The 12491-nt window shown below is 45.2% G+C and overlaps 1 long non-coding RNA gene across 1 annotated transcript in view; it reads right to left on the bottom strand.

Annotated features, from left to right (window-relative positions):
* The window catches only part of LOC132392862 (uncharacterized), a 35629-nt gene extending 30583 nt beyond the window's left edge, over positions 1–5046 (bottom strand). Inside the window, exon 1 of the long non-coding RNA XR_009511678.1 lies at positions 4626–5046. This is a non-coding gene — a long non-coding RNA (uncharacterized LOC132392862). The remainder of the gene's footprint in view (positions 1–4625) is intronic.
* Positions 5047–12491: the final 7445 nt, after the last annotated feature.

Below are 12491 nucleotides of genomic sequence, written 5' to 3'. Positions count from 1 at the left end.
AAAATCCTTGAAACAAAGAATGGGCGAGACCACATCTATCGGGAAAGGAGCACTATTAAGGTTTGGGGTTAAAAACCCACCATCATTTCCAGTATCTGCCGTTTCTCCCCCAATTGTCAATGTACTGCAAGTCATCAACTCACACAATGCTGACACCTTCCTTCTCTGTATTAACCCCTGCATACATTTCTCTTCGAAGGTGCCAGTCACTTCTCAGTTTAATCCCCTATTGCATTCTCAGGCTTTTCGCTCCGTCTGCCACATTGTTCCAATGGAGTTCAATGTAAACTTGAGGAATGCTTACTGATTCAGTATGTTACCACTGTCTGGATTTTAAAAGATTGATTCAATAATTTTGTGACCATACTTCCAGAGCCTATTCTTTTTTTCCCCCTAAATAGTGGAAATGTAATGAACACACACACACACACACACTTGCAGCAATGTTCCTTTTCTCACTTCACCTTGCATTCTATTTTAATATATTCTTTCCCCTTTACTTTCAAGCTCCCCTGACCAAATTTCCCTTGCTCTGTACTTGATCAAAACCTGCTTTACATCCAGTGTTCCTCAGATTTGATGAAAGGACATCGACCAAACAGATTAATTGTCTTTCTCTCCCTGCTCTGCTCTGCCTGACTGAGTATTTCTAGAATTCTACATTTCAGATACCTGACACTGCAGTGTTTTGCTTTTGTTCTACTCAATAAAACTATATCACAAGTTTAAAAGATCTCTCAAGTTTTTGTTTAATATGAAAGAAAATGTCTCAACTTGCAAAACATTTCTTGGTAGTTTATAGTCTCCTCGTATCATGTCATAAAGAGTTTTCAATGCAGGACATGGGAGGAATCCTGCAATGCCACTATGGTTTCCAAAGGACAGATGGTATAAAAAGAAGATTGTAAAGACTGATTACTAAAATTTTAAGTAGTGCCCTAAAGGAAACGTGGGAAGGCAAGAGGAAGAGCAGCTCAGGGATTAGAGCTTAGAGACTCGTCGAGAAATGCCTGTCAGGGAGATAAAAACAGAAAATGCTGGAAATATTCAGCAGGTCATGCTGCATCTATGGGTGGATAAACAGAGTTAATATATTAATTCAAAGAACTTCTGTCACAACCGCGACTCTGCTGCAGTGTCTACACACCCACACAGGGGGGCCGCACAACAGGTTCCACCATTGCCCTTGAGAGTATGCATGCTTCTGCTCATTACTGCTTCATTATCATGGTATTTAACTCCCTTCTTTTTGTTCCAGTCTTTTTCAAGACTTGACCAAAAGCACAGTAATGTTTACACTCCCTGCATACCCTCTTCCTTGTCCAGGAAGGAGAACTACCATTTCAACAGATGCTACAAAGGAGCAGTATCCATTTAATTGTTGCTTCTAGCTGCATTTCACTTCCTGTTTGACAGTTTTGTTGGCATGGCATTTATTGTTTTTCTTTTCCTTTATATTCTGCAACAGTTTTCATTAAAGTCAGTAAATTATTGACCGGTTTCAGTGTCTCTATGTCTGAACTTGGGCCATATCCAAACGTTTTGACATTAAGTCTTGACTAAATGAGAAAAGAGAGAACAGTTTAACTTGGGTCTGACCCCACACACCCCTCACACAAACTCTTCTCCCTCCTGCCGTCTGGGAAAAGGCACCGAAGCATTCGGGCTCCCACGACCAGACTATGTAACAGTTTCTTCCCCCAAGCTATCAGACTCCTCAATACCCAGAGCTTGGACTGACATCTTACTGCCCTATTGTCCTGTTTATTATTTATTGTCATACCTGCACTGTTTTGTGCACCTTATGCAGTCCTGGAAAGGTCTGTAGTCTAGTGTAGCTTTTTTTTCTGTGTTGCTGTTTTTTTTTTGAAAACACAGTTCAGTCTAGTTTTTGTACTGTGTCATGTAACACCATGGTCCTGAAAAAAAACATTGTCTCATTTTTACTATGTACTGTACCAGCAGTTATGGTCGAAATGACAAGTGACTTGACTTGAGATTCATCGGCCGGGGAGGGATGTAGTTGCAGGTGGTTAGATCTGTGTTGGGAGAAGTCCAAAGCAATGCAGCAGATAATCTCAGTTTGACAAGCCCAGTCTCAGCTGAAGGAACTGGTATCATTCCTCAAAGGAACGGCTCGGCAGCTTACCACAAACGGAATCAGGTGGCAGCCACTCCCACTCTTTCAGCAGCAGTTCATGAACTTGTAGCTGACAGCCATTAGCATTCTTGCAAATATAATTCAGCAGCCTTTAGTCATATCAGTCCCACTCCCAGCATCCCGCAGATCCTCTTTCTCTGCCACCCTAATAAACTTGGCCACTAATGCCCCAACTCTGCATCTGGACCAGAACCAACTCCCCTGTCCGTACCGGAACCGAGCATTCCTCCACCAGGCAGATACCCTGATGACCCTGATACCTGCAGGAATTTCATTACTCAAGCCCAGCATGGTCAGTTTGGTGATGATGTAGGTAAATTGGCATACATTGTAAATCTTCTGGATGCACATTCACTCAGGCTGTTCAACATGCGACAGAAGCAAGGTTTGCCCGCAGCCCAGTTATTTTGACATTTTATTGCCAAGACAAGGAGAGTTTTTGACCTTCTAGTAAGGGGATAGGAGGGTGCCCACTGACTCCTGGACCTGCGCCAAGGCAGAGAGACAGTGAGGGACAGTTCTGACTCAGAAATTGATAGAAAAGATCAAAGTCAAGGCTGGACGGTCAGCCTCTGGGCATGGGCCGATCCACCTTTCCACCAAACCCCTCCAACTTGTGCTGGAAGGCCATCATACGGAACAACCCTCATTCTATCTGGTTGATTCACCTGGACTGCCACTAGTGCCTGGTCTCCCCTGGTTATCCCAACGTAATATTGATTGGTCGCATAGGGGGGCCAGGTCAGGCTCCAGTCCACATATCCCCTCCTGTGTCAACTACTGATGTGGGCCTGTCTGGCATTCCAGCAAAATATGCGGACCTTCTTGAGGTTTGCAGTAAAAGGGCCACCCCTCTGCCTCCACCAACAGTACAACTGCACCATTGACCGCTTATCTGGTACTAGTTCTCCTTGGGGCCAACTCTTTTCTCTCATCCAGAAACTATGGCTATGGAAGAGTACAACAAGGAGGCCTTGACCTTGGAGTTTATTCCTCCATCAACCTCACCTGCAGGGACAGGATTTTTTGTGAGCAGGTAGGTTGTCAAACTCCATCCCTGCATTGATCATCTGCCACTAAACATTATCACCATAAAGAACCACTATCCTCTACCTTTGAACATCTCCAGGGGGCAATCATATTTTCCAAGATAGATCTGTGCATTGTTTATAATTCTGTTTGTACCAGAGAAGGAGATGAGTGGAAGATGGCTTTCAACACCTCCACAGGCCGCTATGAGTACCTTGTGATGCCCTGTGGTCTGGCCAATAATCCTGCTGGTTTATTTTTATGCCCTGGTCAATGAACTTCTTCCAGAAGATGTTGAGTCAGTTCTTTTCTGTCTATTTGGATGACATTCCAATGTATCCCTGCTCTCACCAGGAGCACAGCCAGTATGTGGACAGACTTCCCAGATGGCTCCTAGAGAATAACCTGTAAGCCAAGCCAGGGAAATGCCAGTTGCATAAAGACCAGATGTCATTTTTTTGAGCTATATACTTGCCCCCTCCAGTGTTCAAATGAACTTGAGTAAAGTTCCAGGGTCACTGAGTGGCCCAAACTGTCTATGGTCAAACAGATGCAACCCTTTATAGGGTTTAAGAACTTTAATTGGCACCTCATCGTGGCTCCCCTAAATGCACTCAACAGGGAGACCACAGGTTTCCAGTGGACAAACCAAGCATTCTTAGAACTAAAGCGACCTTCACCACTGTCCCAGTGTCGCAAACCCAGACCCTTTTTTGGGTATTCATTGTCGAGGTGGACGCAGCAGACGCCGGCAATGGAGCTGTACTCTCTCAACGCTCTTCTGCGCCCTGGTGCCTTTCTTCCCCATCGCTTGACGATGTCGGGAACCGGGAACTTCTGGCTGTCCCAGAGGCCCTGGAAGAACGGCGACACTGGCTGGAGAGAGCTGCGCATCTCTTTTTAGTTTGGGCAGGTCACAAGAATCGCTCCTTCATTCGGGGCGATAAGAGACCCAACTCCCGTAAAGCCCGTTGGACTCGCTTCTTCACCCGGTTTAATTTCATGCGCACCTATCTTCCCGGCAGCAAAAATACCAAGCCCGACGCTCTCTCCCAGCAGTTCGACAGTCTGAGGACAACGCCGAGCCAGAGACCATCTTTCCTGGCTTGTGCATTGCTGTTCCGGTGATTCAGGGAGTAGAGGCGGAGGTGAGGGCGCCCAAGACTCGGCTGGGGGGAACCCCGCAAACGGCTGTTTGTGCCTGCCAAAGTGCTGGAATAGGGTCACTCCTCTGGGCTGGTTGGCCATCCGGGAATTCCCCACACCCAGGAGTTTATCAAGAGATGATTTTAGTGGCCATCTATATGCCAGCACGGCGATGACTTGTCTCTGCTTGACCCACCCGTGCTCAGAACAAGACATCACGCGGGTCGGCTATATCCACTCCCACCGCCCCGGCCCCTTTTCCAACCTCTTGGTGGATTCCATCACTGACCTCTCCCTGTCTGATAGAAACACCTCCATCCTGGTCGTTTTAGATCGATTCTCCACGACTGCCGGCTTCGTTGCTCTCCCTAACCACTCTCATGGCTCAACACGAGTTCAGGCTGCACGGCTTCCTTCCCTCGGCTGTCTGACTGAGGACCACCGTTCACATCCCGTTTCTGTTCTCTTGAGGAAGCCACGGTCAGCTTATGGTCCCTTTTCCACCCCCAATCTAACGGCCAGACTGAGAGAGTGAATCAGGAGCTGGAGACAACCCTGCGCCGCCTTGCCTCTTCCACGTACTGGAGCTCCCAAATTGTTTAGGCAGAAATCGCTCCGACCACATCCCTACGCGCCCCGAAGGCGGGGCAATTGGACAACTGGCTCGTCAGTAGGCACGTTCCAGCTAATTACTGTTTCATTATGGTGGTATTTAACTCCCTTCTTTTTCACTGTAGTCTTATCATAGAGCAATGTTTGCGCTCGCTGCTAGCCTCGACTGTAATGTACTGGTTTTCACTTAATGTTTAATTATTCCTTCCAGCTGTAGTGTTGGCATTTAACTTTCAGCTTGAGAGTTTTAGTTAATGGCCCTGTTGGCCTAGTGTTAATTGTTTAAATTCCGCATCAGTTCTCACTAAAGTCAGTGAACTGTTGACCCACTTCAGTGTATCTTCCTCCCTCCACCCTCGCGCCATATCCGAACGCTTTGACACCTTCAGCAGAAGTGGGGGAGGGGGGAGAAGTTTAAGTTGATCAGTGTTTTACTCTACTATTTTTCCAGCGGCAAATGGGGTACAAAAGGCTATACTCTCAATTTTACAGATTGCAACAACATAGATTCATTGCTGAGCCAGCTGGTTCTCTGTTAGGTCTGTTTCATTTGTTACAGGGAAGTTCAATTCTCAGTGTGTACCATGACTTCCATCAAGTTAAGTATAAGGTAGCTTACTCTTGATTTGGGTTATTGATGTGTTTGCACTCTCCAGCCAGGGATCATCTTTTGGAGCAGGGCTCCTCTGTGTTGCAAACTCAAATTACTGTTCCAGGGAACACCGGAATGTTTGCTGCCATTACTGTCTTTCAACACACCAGCCCAACGGGAATTGTGTATTGTAAAAGGTTGGTCCATCCCACTGCAGATATTGGCATGTACGCTTGTTTCAATTATTTCCAAAAGTATCTTTCTGAACACTGATTTGACATTAACAAAGGCATACCAATACTAGCAAGGACCAACACCAGGACAGGGCAAGTTCTTCCAAAATTTACACTATTGACTTGAATGCTGATTTGCTGAAGCAAACAAACTTTATGGATAGGCTTGCTTGAAGTGCTCAGTTGACCTGAGTTCTGTGAACCTGGGTACTTACGAGGTGAAGAGAGACTGGAGGAACTGAGAACGTAGACTAGGGAAATTCAGAATGGTGGAACATGGACTTGAGAATGCATATCATTCCCACTTAAACCTGACCGATGTCAAAGCCTTCCATTTAACCTCTGCTGGGTCATTACCTGGCAGGGTCCTTCTGAAAGATGTGTACTGGCAGTATTGGAACCCAAGTGCGGAAGAAAGACGGGCTCTGATGTAGAGACGGTGATGAGAGTTTATGCATAATTCCAAAAGAACATCAGTAGCTTGACTGAGTGACGCCAGGAGAAGTAATATTCTCAAAACTAGGACTCTGCAATTGGTGCTAATCTTAAATAATACAAGTAACAATGAATTCCTGGGCCTATCAAAATAAACCTAAGAAGCTTAAACAGAAACAACCAGGACACTGTGTTACAAAGAGGGATTTGCTGGAGAAAAACACAGGGAAATCTAAATGATTAGTGACTTCTATTAAACAACAATTAGCCAGTTCAGGTGCTGGAAAAACCTTGGTGCCCGATGCTCTCTGGCGCCCTTCACATTACACCCACACTCAATGACTAAGGAACAGCTTCATCCCCTTCGTCATTAGACTTCTGAACAACCCATGAACCCATGGACTCTGCCTCATCCATATTAATTTTTTTGCACTATTTATTATAATTTTGTGTCTTTGCACTGCACTGCCACAAAATAGCAAACTTCACATAAGAGATAATAAACCAAATGCTGAAGGAAGAAATCAAGCCAGCACCATTGTGACACTGTGCTGCCCTGTCAGGGGTGCTATCTTTTGAATGAGATGGATAGGCACAAAAAAAAAGCAAATCCTAGCATTATTTGATAATTCATTACCCTGAACAACATTTTTTTATTTAACATACTTAATTCCTTGAACAGAATTCCATATCTTTACAATTAGATTAAATGTTGAAGGAGAACTTTTGTAGTTAAACAGCGGACAGTGCGGAGTAGTGGCAGCAGTTGGATGGACTGAATGGTCTCTTCCTGTGTTTGTAATTCAAAAGTCCAGATAGATGGTAGTCTTTTATTTCTTTGATCATGTTTCTTTGAAATTGTGCAATTTAAATGTCAACAACATTACAAAGGTTGGTATCCTTCAGAAATACTGAACTAACCAGATTGTACATTGAGATGCCATGAGGTGGTGGAAATACCCTAATTTTTCTTGTAATCCTTTTATAAGAGGGTTTCAGCTTGATGATTTTAAAATCAAAAACTGGGAAAGGATGTAAGAAGTTTTGTCTGAATACAGAAAAGAGGAAAGAGACTAGGAAGAAAAAATCCAAAGTGAGAACAGTGATGGAGTGTGTACAGTGAGAGAACAAAACAACGAAAGTGAAGTTGTGAGAGAAAGGGAGTTGTAACCTTCACATCCACAGTTTCATTATCTCCATTTCTAGAGACAGGTCATTAACCAATAGCCTCTCGACTGCTACTTTGCCAAATTTACACTCCTCTCTCGAAGAGCTATTAACCATTCATCTGTCTCCATTGCGTCGGTTCCCACAAACTCACTTTCTGGACAAGTGATTTGGAAATATTATTGTGATTCCTTTCTCACCATCTCCTTTCTTTCCTGGGATAATGACAGAGTTTTCTATGTACCCACCTTTTTCTCTCAACAGCCTCCAAAATCATTGAACCATTTCCGCTACTCCCAGCATCAGGAACACGTTTTCCTCTCCTCTCTTTCCCTTTCAATATTCAAAAAGACTATTTCTTCCACTGTGTTATTCATCAATTACCCATCAAGTGTTTCTGATATCCATTATCATAAACAGCTTCAAGAGATTGACAATGGCACACATTAATTCCAGCCTCCCGGCCATCCTCGATCCACAGCAACTCACCTACCACCAAAAGAGTCCCACAGCAGATGTCATCTCCTTGGCCCTAACTCATCTCTGGAACGTCTGGAGGTTATGACATCAATGTTAGACTATTGTTCATTGACTACAGCTCCACCTTCATTGCTATAATTCCAAACAAAATTCCAATCGTAATCAAACTCTGGACCCTGGGAGACAACATCAGCCTCTGCAACTACCAGATTCTCAGCTACTTGACCATAATTAAGTAACACCTCTGCCATAATTATTATAAACACTGGTGCTCCCACAAGGCTGCATCCTCAGATCCTTACTTTCCTCCATGTACACTCATGAGTGAGTGGCCAGTTTCTGCTCCAACTCCATCTCTATTAGTTTGCAGATGATACAACTGTAGTGGACCGTATCTCAAATACCGATGAGTTTGAGTGCAGACAGGAAATAGAAAGCTTAGAAACATGGTCTCATGACAACAATCTTATAGATAGACAGAGATAGATAGATGCTTTATTGCACCCAAAGAAAATTATAGACTCACAGTAGCACTATAAGTGCACCGATATATAAATATTAGAAGTAAGAAAGCATAAAGATAAGTTACCTTAAAAACAATATGTACAAGATTTACAAGTCAAAGATTACAAGATCACTTCCTTAGCTCTAGGCTGATGATAAGAATGACCTCATATAGCACTCTTTGGACCATCGCTGTTGTCCCAGTCTATTAAAATGCTCCTCTGTTCAGCTAAGGTGGCTTGTAGAGGGTGAGAAACATTGTCCAGAAATGCCAGGGTTTCTGGAGGGCCCTTTGTTCTTGTCAGGGTCCAGAATCCGCGTTCCGGGTCTTGTTCCGGTCCGAGGGCTCCGGACTCCGGGTCCTGCAGTTGTCCCTCCCATCACCGGTGATCTAGTTAGGACCCTCCTGGTTCAAGGAGGCACACCTGTAACTCATTGAGTTGTAGGTGCTTATAAGGGGCCTTGGGACTGGAACCAAACGAATAATCGTTTTGTTCTGTTTCCTGTTCTTTGCCGGCTCCGAACTCTTCTCTGTATTCTGTTATCCTGCCCAGGTTCAGATCTACTCCTCATTGTGCTTCTCTGCCCTGTACTAGTAACGCCAGGTTGGTCCTTTCCCCCCACCTTTCTTCCCATGCGCTGGTCCCACTTCTCCGCTCGTTTGTTTTGTTCGCGCGGTCGCGCTGTCTGCCGGCCTTTCCCGATTTTCCTGTTATCATGACCGTTGTGTTGGTCACCCTGGACCTATGCCCGTTCTTACCCCTTGCCTCCGTCGGGCAGGCCCGGCTGGTCTGCCGCTGCCCAGGCGGGGGTTCTGCCCGTTCCTATCCCTTGCCTCCATCTGGCAGGGCCGGCCAACCTGCCGCTGCCCGGCAGTGGTTCTGCCCATTCCTATCCCTTGCCTCTGTTGGGCAGGCCCGGCTGGTCTGCCGCTGCCCGGGCGGGGGTTCTGCCTCGTTGTCCTTTTCCACCCGAAACCTGGGATTGTGCCCTGCACCCGCCTAGGGGTTCATGTCGTGCCCAGGCCTCTGGTGTTTCCGCCTGGGAGGCGGCCCTACCCAGGATATATGTGGCCCGCCCAGGGAGGGTTCTCCGCCAGCCTATCACCACCTAGACCTGCCTGCCTGAACCCCAGGGACCTGTCTGTCTGCCGGTCTGAACCCCGGGGACCTGTCTGTCTGCCGGTCTGAACCCCGGGGACCTGTCTGCCTGTCTGCCTGAACCCCGGGAGCCTGTCTACCTGAACTCGAACTCCGGGAGCCCGCTTCACTCTGCCTGCCTGAACTCCGGGAGCCCGCTCTGCTCTGCTTGCCTGAACTCCATCTACCTGAACTCCAGCTCTACCCTTAAATGCCATGGCATCCCCATCCTGTCCTCCCCCTAGTACTTGAGTGTCTGCGTCCTGCGTTTGGGTCCATCTGGCTGCGTTCCTGACAGTTCTACCACAACCTCCAGTGTGTCCAGTTTGACTCCTATAACAGAGCCAGCCTTTCTAATCAGTTTATTGAGCCGGCTGGCATCACCCGTGTTGATGCCTTTGCCCCAGCACACCACCTCAATGTCAGCAAAGTGAAAGAGCTGCTTGTTGACTTTAAAAAGCGGACTGGTGCACATTCTCTGATCAACATCAATGGTGTTCAGGTTGAGAGGGTTGGGATCTTAAGTTCCTTGGAATGAACATCTCCAAGAGCCTGCCTGGTTCAAACATGTCAATGCCACCACCAAGAGAGCTCACCAACATCTCTACTTATCTCAGCAAGCTAAAGAAATTTGGCATGTCGCTGTTGACCCCTGCCCATTCCTGATATTTGTCCATTAAAACGTCTCTGAAATGCTCCTACCACATTAGCAACCTTTATTAAATAGGGGAAATGATACTATGCCCAGGCTCCTGATGTAGTCTGATTGCTGCCTTATATAACTTCAGCATGATTTTCCTGCAGTAACTTCATACCCTTTGATCTCCTTATGATCTCAGTCTGAATATCCTCTTGAGTAGAACATTCTAAAGATTGACTGCCCTCTGGTTTGGGAAATTTCTTCAAAAAACTCATTACCTGAATGGCCACATCTTATTTTGAGACTAACGCTTGGTTCCAGACACACTTACAGGGGATACAGCAACTCCACGTTTGCCGTGATAAGTCTTGAAAGAATTTTATATGCTTTAATGAGATCACCTCTTATTTTCTTGAACTCGGTTTGTTTATTTATCCCTCACACAGCAAGCCCAACATCCCAGGAATCAATTGGTGAACCTTTGAAGAACTTGTGATGTGATGGCATCCGTTAGTCTCACGAGACCAGGGATCTGCACCTGGAAAGTCTTGCTTGAGTGTCCTCTCCAGGGCGCAGGCTTGGGCAAGATTGTATGGAAGACTGGCAGTTGCCCACGCAGCGAGTCTTCCCTCTCCACGCCACCGATGTTTCCAAGGGAAGGGCAAGGGCCGATACAGCTTGTTACCAGTGATGTCGCAGGAGCTGGGAGAGTGAGGTTGAAAGGAACGTCGGACTGCCTTAGGGACCCCAGCTCCGGATTTGTCCTCAGGATTTACTCCCGAAGCCTTTCCCATGAATGGGTATGGCGGCAAGGCAGCGGAAGTTTGAACTCAGAGTTTTCCCTCTCCTAGGTGGGCTGCCTTCCCAGGTTGACGAGCTCCATCTACCTGAAGCACTGGTTTTAAGGCGCCAGGACCCACCTTCACTCCTTCTCCTGTCAGTAGAAACATTTCCGCCGGGCTTAGAGGCTAAGCCTGAACTTCATCACAAATATCACCTTCTTTCAATAGGAGACCACACAGCTGTGCATAATATTTCAGGTACACCCTTATCAGGATCCTCAAAGTTCAAAGTCATGGTAAATTCATTATCAAAGTGCACACAGTATATGTCACAATATACTACCTTGAGATTTGTTTTCTTGCAGACATTTCCAGGAAAATAAAGAAATACAATAGAATTCATGAAAAACATAACAACCAATGTGCAAAAGAAGACAAATTGTGCAAATAATTTTAAAAAATGTAAATAAATAATTTTGAGTTGTAGAGTCCTTGAAAGTGAACGTATAGGTTGTAGAGTCAGTTCTGTGTGGAGGTGATGGAAGTTATCAACACTGGTTCAGGAGCTTGATGGTTGTAATAACTGTTCCTGAATCTGTTACGTTAATCCTATGTATTTTCAGACATGCTTCATACAAAGCAGCATGTGTTAGTGGACGTCACTTCCATGGTTAGTCATTGAGAAATAAATGTTACTATTCATGAATTATTTGAACAGAATGGTGAGAGGAAAGTGTTTAAAGAGGAATGGAGCCAACGGAAGTAATTTATTTCTAGAGACAGATTGTACAAAAGCTTTGCATTCACCTACGAGTTGCAGTGTATGAAGATATTTATGTGGAGTTAATGTAAATATAAGGAAAAAATGGGATTGCTGTATCTTAGTTGTTCTTTCTCATTGTTTTGTGAACCATTATATGCACGTCAGCCACCTTTAATCTCAAACTATCATAACTGCTTGGTAATTTGGTTGTATTTCTACATTGCATGTGAGAGGGGGGCACTGGATTGGGAATGAGCGATGTTCCTGCATTATACTAAATTATATTATGCAATTAGCAGCATATTATGTATACAAAAGCCAGTGGAAAGTAAATAGACATTATACAGCTTGATATATAGGGACTCAAAGGGTGGTGCTGATTCTACAATATCTCTGGCTCTGTATACACAACTAGAGTGGTTCATTATTCACTGGTTCCAGTCAATCGTGACTGCTTCAGGGGGGTTTTTTGGTAATTTAACTTTGGTGAAATTAGAGTAGGCCACCATTAAAAGTAAAGAAAATTAAATCTCTCTAGTTACAGGGATTCTCGGTCTTCTACACTGAGATCAAAACTAGATTGCAAGCTCCCCAAGGCTATTGAATTTTGTATTGGGTCTAGACCAGCTGGGAAAATAGACTGAAAAATAACGGATGGAATTTAATGCAGACAGGTGTAAGGTGTTGTACTTTGAGTGAACCAATCAGGGTCAGACATACACTGTGAACAGTAAGCTACTGAGGGATACAGTCGAACAGAGGGATCTGGGAATATAGATCCATGATTCCTTAAAAGATAGATAGTGCC

This window comes from Hypanus sabinus, chromosome 4, assembly GCF_030144855.1.
Source record: "Hypanus sabinus isolate sHypSab1 chromosome 4, sHypSab1.hap1, whole genome shotgun sequence".
In the NCBI taxonomy this organism is placed as follows: domain Eukaryota; kingdom Metazoa; phylum Chordata; class Chondrichthyes; order Myliobatiformes; family Dasyatidae; genus Hypanus; species Hypanus sabinus.
Note: the sequence above shows the minus strand (reverse complement) of the source record. Positions and strands in the feature narration are given on the sequence as shown.